This window comes from Rattus norvegicus, chromosome 2 (genome assembly GCF_036323735.1).
Source record: "Rattus norvegicus strain BN/NHsdMcwi chromosome 2, GRCr8, whole genome shotgun sequence".
Taxonomy (NCBI): domain Eukaryota; kingdom Metazoa; phylum Chordata; class Mammalia; order Rodentia; family Muridae; genus Rattus; species Rattus norvegicus.
This window is the reverse complement of record NC_086020.1, coordinates 162,756,933-162,768,181: the sequence shown is the minus strand read 5'-3', so window position 1 is coordinate 162,768,181 and position 11,249 is coordinate 162,756,933.

Genomic DNA, 11,249 nt, shown 5'->3' with positions numbered 1-11,249 from the left:
ACCTTGAGATAAAATCCCTACATTATTTTTAAAAAGGCTATAAAATGCAAATACATTTATAGTTACCATTTGATAAATGATTAAAAAAAAACTATTGTCCATAGTTATGGACTATAGCTATGTAATTCTACGCAGCCACTGAGCATATGAAATGAGACAAGGCCACCCTGATGTGTGCTGCAGTCATAAAGTACTCACTAAATTTTGAAGGATCCATGAGCAGGCAAGATGCAAATGACCTTGTTAATAGGATTTTGTTAATCACTTATTAAAATATATGTATCTATGCTACACAGTGCAATATCTTTTAAAATTAGTGCTACCTGTTCGATTTTACTTTTATAATGTGTGACTACTATAAAATTTAAATGGCACATGTAGCTTGAATTCTGTTTTTTATTCAATGCCAATGTTGAGTGTTGAATGTCATTTATCCTATCTTATTAAAATTGCGTTGTAGGACATACAGTTGAAAACCAATATTCATTTAGTTGCACACTCTGAAAGGAAGAGAAAGCCATTAAATACAACAGAGGTCTGAGATCTCAGGAAATATGTCTCAGTAGGGAGGAGCTTTTGATGTGAAAGCATGAGGACCTGTGCTTATATACCTAACACCCACACAAAAGTCACGGAAACATAGGCTTGTTACTGTAGATGCTTGCTGACACCAGCCTATATCCCCAAGACGACAAGCTCCAGGTTCAGTGATAGATGCTGTTTCAAAGGAATAAGGTGAAGAAGAACAAATCTGAATATTCATCACACACACACACACACACACACACACTTTTTTAAAGAATCTGATCTAAGAGAAGGGAACTATTCCTCCTTTGGTCTGTGTTTATGGAGAAAAGTCTTTGCTTCTTTCCTCTCCTACTCATGTTTCATCTTTCTTTAAGCCAAGTGATAAGGAAGGATGCTAGTGGTACAGAATTAGAGCTTAGAGATACATTAAAGTGTATTTTGCTTGCATCCTGCCTGGATGCTCGATTCGCTGCAAAATCTAAAATACTTCTTTAAAAGACAGTGAGGATGGGAAGACCATCACTGAGAATCTTCCATGGTTTTACCCTGGAGATGATATGTGAACTGAGACTTAGAGATTGATCACCCAGTCTATAAATGTAGAAGTAAGGAGATTTAGGGTAACAATATGTGTAGAAAATAGACTGTGCTATAAGTTGCCCATAGAGAAGTCAGAAATATACTGGTTCATTACTTCAACTCCTGTGGCCCTCAATAAAAACAGAATAGAATTAAAAGGGGTGTTAAATTTTGATGAAAGAAATAGGGTTAGCAGGGACTCTGTCTTGGTCCAATGAGGCACCAACTCATCTTTTCAAGATGCTATGTTATTCTCCCTAATTTTATTTTGTCTTCTTCGTTATTGATGCTGGTGTGTGTATGTGTGTGTGTGTGTGTGTGTGTGTGTGTGTGTGTGTGTGTGTGCGTGCGTGCGCGCGCGTGTGTGTGTGTATGTATATGGGTGTGTTTGTGCATATGTGAGTGTGTGTGTGTGCATATGTATGTGTGTGTGTGTGCACGCGCGTGCGCTTCAGCTGTCATGGTAAATAGGTATTTGATAACTGAGTGTTGTCTTTGAGGTGGTCAGCATTGATTCCCATCTGTAAGGTACATTTCATACACTTGAAAAGAGACACTTAGCCTCCTACTAATACTCAGCTCTCCCTGCTCTGCACAGTTGCTGCTAAAATCTTCCCATAGTCAGAAATACAAAATTTCTAATTCCCAAGATTGTATCCATAGCTACTTTGCTGTTATTTCTGTTTTATCTCAAGTGTGAATACTGTTCTTTGTGTCTTAGAAGAATAGAACAACTTGGAACCTTTCTTTATTACCTCAAGTCATGCCTTCAGTAGTTCAACAAATATATAGATTTCCTCTAGATCAGTAGTTCTCAATTTTCCTCATGCTATGAGTCTTCAATACCATTGTTCATGTTATGGTGACTCCAAACCATAAATTTTTTTCATTGCTACTCATAACTATAATTTTGCTACTAAATCGACCAGATTGTAAATATCTGATATGCAGATTATCATAAATGTGCAACCTATGAAAGAATTGGTCAATCTCCCACAAGGGTGTCCACCCACAGGATGAGAACCACTGCTCAAAAAAATCAGCCATTCTTTTAAGAATTATGCATATAGTATGTTAATCTGTTTCATTTCAATATATAACTTACATTCAATAAATAGGATTTATTTTCTTGGTAAATTTTGGCTGTTTTTTCCTTGAAGTAATGAGATTTTTCCTCCACAAATTAAATATTACATTAACTATGAAGTTTTCTTCAGTTAATATCAGTACTGTCTGTCTGTACACATACACACCCTCATACAGGTTAGAGGATAATGTTGCATATCTTCTTCTACACCCTACTTTGATACAGAGTCTCTTAATGTACCTGGAAGCCAATGGTTAGGCAATACTGGATGGCCAGTAAGCTCTAGGGATCCTTCTGCTTCTGCTTCTCCATACAAGGGTTATAGACCCATTCTCCACTTGGCCAAGCTTCATACATAGTGAAATGCAATGGTTCTCACATCAGGTCCTCATGCTTGTACAACAAACTTTTGACTTGGTCTCTATTATCTAATTATTTTCCCACTTGAGAGTTCAGTTACAAGAGCTATGCCCTATCAGTCTTTGCATCTATAATATTTGGCCACTGTGGAGACTTAAAACATGCCTACATTTTTCAGTGTTGTTGTCTCTTATCCAATTCTGTCTTTATTTCTTATTTTTGTATTTTCTATGAGGTTATATAACATCCAGAGACTTGACAAAGCCAAGTTTAGCTCAGAACAGTTACACAATCAAAATATGCTTTGAAGAAGTCTATTCCAAGCAGCATTGGGTGAATGATTTAACATATTTTTTTTTTGCTGTGTCTAAACAATGAAGTCATTTCTGGTTTGGGGAGAAGAATGCAAAGTACCAACTTCTCAAAATTATTCTGAGAATTAAGGGTAAACAGCTGCTTTAATTCTGAACATTAAGAGATCTATTTTGACCATCAGAGGCTCACTCACTTTAATGCATACAAAAATAGAGCTATAGATAGTTACCACAGACTTGCATGATGCTAAGTTGTAATCACCAAGTCACTGATTAAGGAGTGGCTTGCATCTGGAACTTGCCTTGGAAACAAGATGTTTCAGCATCAAAATGGCTATTTTCTTTTTGTTCCGTACTTGATAACAACTATGGTAGCAAAAAGTTTCAAGTGGAAGTGTTTAACACCTCCTAACTAGCACTTAAAATTTCTGGATATGTTCTGTTGGTAGAACTAAAATAAGTAAATATAACGTGGATTATAATCTTTTTAACATCTTAGAATTTTTAGGACCCAGAAAATATTAGAATATTTCTAGGCATCTGAAGTTTATCAAATGAGTCAAGGTCTCTGCCTCCCTGCAAACTTGGCAGTTCAGAGTGGATCTGGGGCATCCGAAGCAGATAAAGTTAGTGGAGACAGTGCAGGACAGTCAGAAGAAAATGAGTTGGCAGTAGTTTGTATACAACATCCTTCAAGTACACTCTGGATGATGGCCAAGTCAGGAGATGACAGTACAATGAGATTAAGAGTAAGTCAAATATTCTTCTCATCCCAGAGTTACTGCCCTGTGCACTTTTCCAGGTTCTTGGATGCAATTTCACAAAACTATCAAGAGATGGCTTCTGAAATGCATGAGGTTCATTCTCATTGACTGGCACAGTGGACTTGAAGTATAAATCAAATTAACCCATTGGTGACAACAGGACATTTTGTTCATTTCTGAGTTTGGAAACTGCTCTGCTAATCTACTGAAAAGAATTCCTGACCATATATATTTCTGAAGGACACATTTCTACTATTAAAATAGCTGTGTCCAAGTGTCTGCTTTATTCTGTGATAGGTTCTACTAAATTGCAGTCTAAACTACAAATATTTTTCTATTAAAAGTTTACAAGTGTGTTCTTCCTCTGAGGAGTTTGCCAAATTCTATTTGTTGTTTCCAAATCTTTATCTATCTAAAATATTTTCTTAAATTTATTTCCATAGAAATACTGTTTGGGTTTCCTTCCAGGAGACTTGCCCAGAGATAATTGGGTTTAGCTTACTGTCATTCAAGGCCAATGTCATTGGCTTATCTCTCCCATCCATTCCCTTTCTTTTGATGAAATATTTAAGAGAGATAGAGGATAAGTGGACTAACATTCATCAAGAGGTTGCTTTGAATTTAGCATTTTCCCCCAGAGGGAGCTGCACATTTGCCCCAGTAGCAGTAAAATTGTGTTTTTCAAAGCATGGTTTCTAAACAAGAACTACCAGCAATTGCCTGGAACCTTTCTAGAAATCTAAATTATTGGCCACTACCACAGACCTACTGAACTAGAAATTATGTAGCTAATTCTGCTTGGTACTCTTTAGTTTTATAGGCCATCTATATAATTCTAATCTGCCTCAGAATTTGCCAACCATTACTTTGTAGTGTTTTGCAAATAAAGAGCCAAGCAGAAGAGAAATAAGTAGCTTTCTCGAGGTCTGAACCATTGTAGAGTAACATATATCCTTCTTTTCTGTGTAGACAGAAATTTGAACTGTGTGCAATGGGTCAAGCGTGTGTGCTGATATAGGAAAGTAATATCGAAATGTGTGCAGTGTAGAACTCTGGAGAAAAGCAACTAGCAAAATGTCTGTGCATAACTAGCTTCACAGGCTTGGAAAACAGAGCACCCAGATAGGTTACAGACATAGTCATATGTACATTGGACTGAAAATTGGCTCCGAGTGTATTACTCCTTTCATGTTTATAAAGATGTCAGCAATATAGAGAATAGAACAAATGCAGATGTGAACCTGTGAGTCATGAGTATACAATAATAATATCAGAAAACACATGATCGGTGTTGGGAGAAGACAAATGTATTTCATCTAAAATAATTTTAGCTCATCTTTGTCAGGGTTGACAATTAGTCACTGAAATGTTTTGCTTTTCCCTGCTTATTTCTCAGGAAAGAGAGAATAATTGCATGTTTTGTGGTTTAAAATAAAGGTTGGATGTCAGAAGTAGACAGGAAGCAGAAGGCCAAGGGTCTTCATCTTGGCAGAGGAAAGAGTTCAGTATGACTCATTAGTTCCAAGAAAATTAATTCTATGAGAGCTCTCTCTAGTTCATTTTGTGTGCTCATACATAACTCAGGCTGTGTAGAGAAAAATTTGTCCACTAGGCATGAAATTCAAGAATGTAACCTTAGAAATAGGGGCCAGTGAGTGTGTCCTTAAAATGGAAAGCTCTTTATGTTTAGACATCGGTAGGAAAAACACGATTTTGTAACATTGGCATGTTATAAAGGACTTGAATGGAATGGGGGATTCCTGAGGCCAGCTCTGGAAAAGGGTGTATTTCATTGTTAAACCATATAACATGCAGGAAGAAATGTCATCAGTCAAAGTGCAAGCTCTGTGTGATGAAGTGTAACGCAGTTATTGTCAAACATCAGGATGCATCAGAAGCACCTGGGAGGTTTGCTGAGTTCAGTGAACCACATCCAAGAGTTTCTAATTCATATATGGTGGGCATGCCCTGCGAGATGGCTTTTCTAACAAGCTCCATGGATATGCTCTAGGATCCAGAATGTAAAGAAAGGTTAAGAATTGGGAAGCAGAAAACCTATGCTCTTACATGGCAGCTGTGTGAGGGAATGGGGGGAGGAGAGTATACATGTGTCCATGTGCACATGCATGCATGTACATATGTACTTCTGTGTTTATGTGTGTAAATGCATACTAGTAGTCATGTATATATGTACAGGTGTATCTGGAAGCTAGAGAGCAACATCTAGTGTCTTTCTTATCTACTCTCCAAGTTATTTTTATTTTTATTTTGAATTAATATGTCACCCTCGCTGGTCTGGAACTATCTATACCAGGATGGCCTCAAACTCAGAGATCATTCTGGCTCTGCCTCACAGTGATAGAATTAAATGTAGGTAGCAGTATGCTGAGCTCTTCTCCTTGTTTTTAAGACAAGGACACTCATTGAACCTGGGGCTCACTAACTGGCTAGGTTGACTGGCCAGAATCCCCAGGAATTCACCTGTGTCTGCCTCACCTGCACTGTAATTACAGGCTCCTAATGATCTTCCTGCTTTATTCGTGGGTGCAAGAATCAGAACTCAGATCTTCATGCTTACTTCACAGGTCGATTATCAGCTGAGCAATCTTGACAGACTCCCTGGCCAAATCTTAGCTTCTGGTTGTTGAGTGCCCTTGCAAGAATCATTCAACCTTCCTGATTTGTGAGTTTTTGTTTGTTTTGTTTTGTTTTTGTTTGCTTGTTTTTTTTTTCTGTATAACATGTATGATCACACACAAGCTGAAGCACTCATGTAGAATTATTGGAGAGTCAAATGAACTGATGCAAGAGAATATTTATAAATGTTGGCTAATAACATAAGTTCTTCCTTCTTTACATTTAGAAAAGTAAGTAAAATCTATCCCCCACCCCAGAGGATTATACTTTGTTTTCTTAGGGCTGATGCACAGTGAACAGAATATCATGATATAAGACTGAAAATTCTGGAAGATAATGCTGGTGGCATACTTTGTAGCAGCTTCTTTATCTTGCTAATAGATCATTAATTTTGCTCAATAACATAGATTTTTGCTCAAGGAAAAATTAGTTCTTCCCATTAGTCGTGTGTATAAATCATGATTGGTCCAAGACCATCATTATAATTTTAGCTTTTTCTCATATGAATAATATTATGAAAGTCAAAATTCATATAGTAAACTTAACTAATATTAATGGTTAATCTTGCTTACAACTTAATTGTCTTTTTCATATTGACCTGTGGGTATGTCTGTGGGGCATTTTCTTGATTACTGACCTATTTTTTAAAAGATTTAATTATTTATTATATATAAGTACACTGTTGCTTCAGACACACCAGAAGAGGGCATTAGATCCCATTACAGATGGTTGTGAACCACCATATGGTTGCTGGGATTTGAACTCAGGACCTCTGGAAGGGCAGTCAGTGTTCTTAACCACTGAGCCATCTTTCCAGCCTGATTACTTATAATGAAGGGCCCAACGCACTGTAGACTATAGCATCCATGAGCAGGCAGGACTGGGCTGTATTTCAAAGATTGCTGTCTGTGAGCCTGAAAACAAGCCAGTAAGTAGTGGCTGTGGTTTCTGCTTCCAACCCCTACGTTTCCTTACTTTGACGTTTGACTTGAAATACATCCTTCCCCCTCCAAGTTGCTTTTGGGGATGTTTATCACAGGAACAGAAAACTGAGCTAGGGAAACTACTAAGTAACATGTTGTTGCAAGAACATAAGGATGAAGAAGAATTACCAAGTCTTCAACTAGTAATGTATTGTGAAAGAGTGGCTTCTCGAAAACCTCACTGCTGAGTTTGGTGTGAATAAATGGACTGATAATCCTTTTCTGAGATGCTGACAGATTGCTGTGTGAAGAAGAGTATGAAAGATAAGATAGTTTTGTTGTTTATACTGAGTGTACAGCTCTCCAAAGCAGAACAGAACAGGGTGTAAAATTAGGAATTAGTCAAAGATGATCAGTAAAGCCACTGAGTCATTGGGTTCAAGAGAAAGTTGACAGCATGAAAAGGTAACTACTAAGGAGAAAATGTTCCCAATGAAAACAATGAGGAACAGCAGACATGATAGACTTATCAGGAACCCCCAAATCTGATCATCACACACTGCAAATTTGTATAAATGGTCACATCCTAGTTCATAAACATGAAAAATTATCCTTTCCCCCCAACCAAGTTTCACATGACTATGATCTTTATCACAGAAATAGAAACCCTAAGACAACTGATAAATATAAAAATTTAAACTTCAAGTGATTACTATTCTATTTGTGTCTATATTAGATTTTTGTTCATTTTTTTGTCTTCAATACTGATGATAGAACCTAGGGACCCACACATGCTAGAAAAGTGAACTTCACTAAACAATATCCTCAACTCCTTCCCTTTAATTTACATATTTACATTTTATCTAGAAAAGGGTCTCACTAGATTGTCCAAATTGAACTAGCAGCCACCCTGCGTTCCTAGACCTTAGACTTAGCGTCCTCCTTCCTCAGCTTCCTGAGCAGCTGTAGATACAGGCCAGTGCCCCAGCCGTGGTTAAAACTTCTATAATATGAAGGTGCTATTGGGTTTTCTAAAGATTTTGTTTTCTAAGTCAGGGGTATTCAAAGGTAGGGATTAATACATGTTCTCAAGCCTTTCTTTCAGAATCTAGTTATCCATATATTTGTAGCTCAATTAACCCATGTATCAGTGTACTCTTTTGACATTTGAGAATGAATTGTAAGAACAAGAATGACTGTCCTGATGATTATATATATATATACATATATATATAGTAAGACTGTCAGACTAACAAAGCTTAGAAAAGTTTAAATAATGTCCCTTTCTACTTTCATTCCTTTCTACTTTTACTAGGAAGAGGGACAGCCTGCAGGTATAACTCTGATAGTGCCATAAATTGTATGTTAGTATGATTTATTTTACATAGAAGGAAATAGTCTAGCCTGAGCATTTTTTTTGCTATTGCATTCAACAATTTAAGAGTGATTGTTGGGTTGTTATTTCTTTATTTTATTATTTTGTTTGAGATGTTATCTCACAATGTAGCACTGGCTGTGCTGGAAATCACTATATAGACCAGGCTGACCTTGAACTCCCAGAAATAGATCTGCTTTTGCTGCTGGCTGCTGAACTTAAAGTTGTTCCCAAAATATATACCTATATGAAGGTGATCTAAATAAAATCACCAAACAAGACAGAAGCTAGAGCCCAAACTAAACCTCTCTTATCAACAAATGAAGCCTCTAGTATGAGGAATAAGTTACATCTTGATTTGTTGACCAAGTGGGTGTCGTGGGCCAAAGGCTATTATTGCCACATCTGTGTTGCTGAAGATACCAGCTGAAGGATCTTGGTGGTTACCAAGAGGATTCACCACTACCAGCTAGTGCTCTGCAAGACACTGTTCATACTACCATGGAAGAAACAGAAACACTAACCCAGTTATAAGGTCTTCAATCTACAACAGTGTCCTGCCTGCAAGATATGGTAGTGCAATGATGGCACAACATTTTGACTTAAGGTCCAATCCACAAAATGGAACACATATCCAACTGCTGTTTGGATGACCAAGAACTTGAGATTAAATAGCTCAGGGATCTAGGGAAAAGAAAACAAAAATACTATTTTACTAAAGGAACATTGCAATAAAATGACTCCTCATGATAGTCTGCTATACTAATAGATATGCACTCTGCTTAGCCACCAGCAAAGAAGCTTTCTCACAGTTGAGAATAAATAAAGAGATGTAAAACCAGACAATATACAGAAATATCAGGAGCCAACAAGTAGAAGCTAAAAGCTAGCAGCTGATCTTCCTAAGATGAGTCTGCCTTGAATTAAAATCTATGATGAATTTGCTCAAGTAGTCAAGGCTCAGGAGAAATTCATTTTAGGAAAGATTCCTGGTATTAATATGCTTTTTCTGCTATTATTAAGCAGATATAACAATCACTAGGTACTAGCTCACCTTTTAAGCAGATCTCTGCAGACCTATGAAGATGTACTTATTATCTTTCAGTGATGTTATATAGAAAAATAGATAATAATTCTATAGAATTCCTGATTTGATTCAAATACTTTTAGGGAGAAAGTTTTTAGAGATATTCTTCGTTCCTAGAAAGATGTAATAAACTTAGAATAAAGAATAGAAGGTGCCCACTCCTTAGAGTAGTAAGTAAAGGCTGAATAATAAGAAATACAGTGGGCTTTCATAATCACACTAAAAAGAGGAATATATTAGGACAATTTTGTGTTCAAGTAAAAACATTTAGGTCCAAGGATAAAGTCACAAATGTGCACTATGATAAGACAAGGTCATGTAAAAACTGTTGCTTTGAACTTTTAATGAGTATATTATAAAGAAACAATGCTTTGAATTTAATATCAATGTCTTCCTGTAACTCCCATTTTATGTAACATTTTATCTCTGAGATAATTTCGTAATGAACTTTTTCTCTAAGAAGGTATAAAAAGACTAGAGAAAAGAAATAAAGTTGTTGGTTGAATGGTTTGGCTTGGGGAACTTTGCTCCATCTACTCATCCACTTATCCAAATATGTGTCTGTTTGCCTAATTGTGTGTAGGTGTATGTGTATGTATGTAAGCTTGCATGAATACATGTGAAATTGATTGTGACAGACAGTTGGGGTCTGGCCAGAGTGTGGGTGTATAAATGTTTGGATGTATATATGTCTGTGCATATTTACCTATATACTGCATTTTCATTCTTTTCCTTTCCTTCCTCGCTAGTTCTCAAAGTATTAACCAACTTAGTCAGAGAGGCATCTAACTGACTCACCAAAGAAAGGAGCACTAGTGATAAATCTTTTCACTTAATTCCCTGCTGTTTTATGATGAGGGGCTAAACAGTTTCTCCTTCAGAGGAACTCACAGAAGTGGTTAGCTACTGAAGCATAGTGACTTGCACTTAAGATTGATAAACATTTTGTTATTATAGAGCAACCCTAAATACCTTGTAAGACCAAATACTACAGCCACCAAAGCTCTTTCCTCTCCTCCCTCTTGACTGCCTCAAGAAGAACCAAACAAGAGAAGAACCACTGAGACTGGCCCCCAGCACAGAAAGTTAGAGACCTTGACTCTAACAGAATGTCTCCATCAAATAGTTCCCCTCGGGCACAGAAAAAAAAACTCAGAAAAGTTAGCAGAAAGACTGTCCAAGCCAGAAGCACATAGGACCACAAGAAAACAAGGCATTCTAAGCACAGAGGGATCAACACACACACAAAAACTCAGAGAAACTGAGGCAGCATGTATAGAGCCTACATGGGTTTGCACCAGATGTAGTACTGGAATGCATGCCCTATCCCTAACCTAGAAGCCATCTCTAATTGATAATCACTTGCAATTGAAAATGTAGTTTTCTCCTAGGCAGTCTCACTGGGGAGACAAACTATTAAGGGTAGGCAACATGCCCTGCAGTAGGTAGCCAAGAGAAAATGAACTCAACAGCATCTTTGGAGGTCCCTAGTTTCATAATGTCATGTCTCTATTTCTGTCTCTGTCTCCCCCCCAACTTAATTTTTGTTTATTTTATTTTATTTTTATGCTACAGGTCCTTTGCATATATATTGC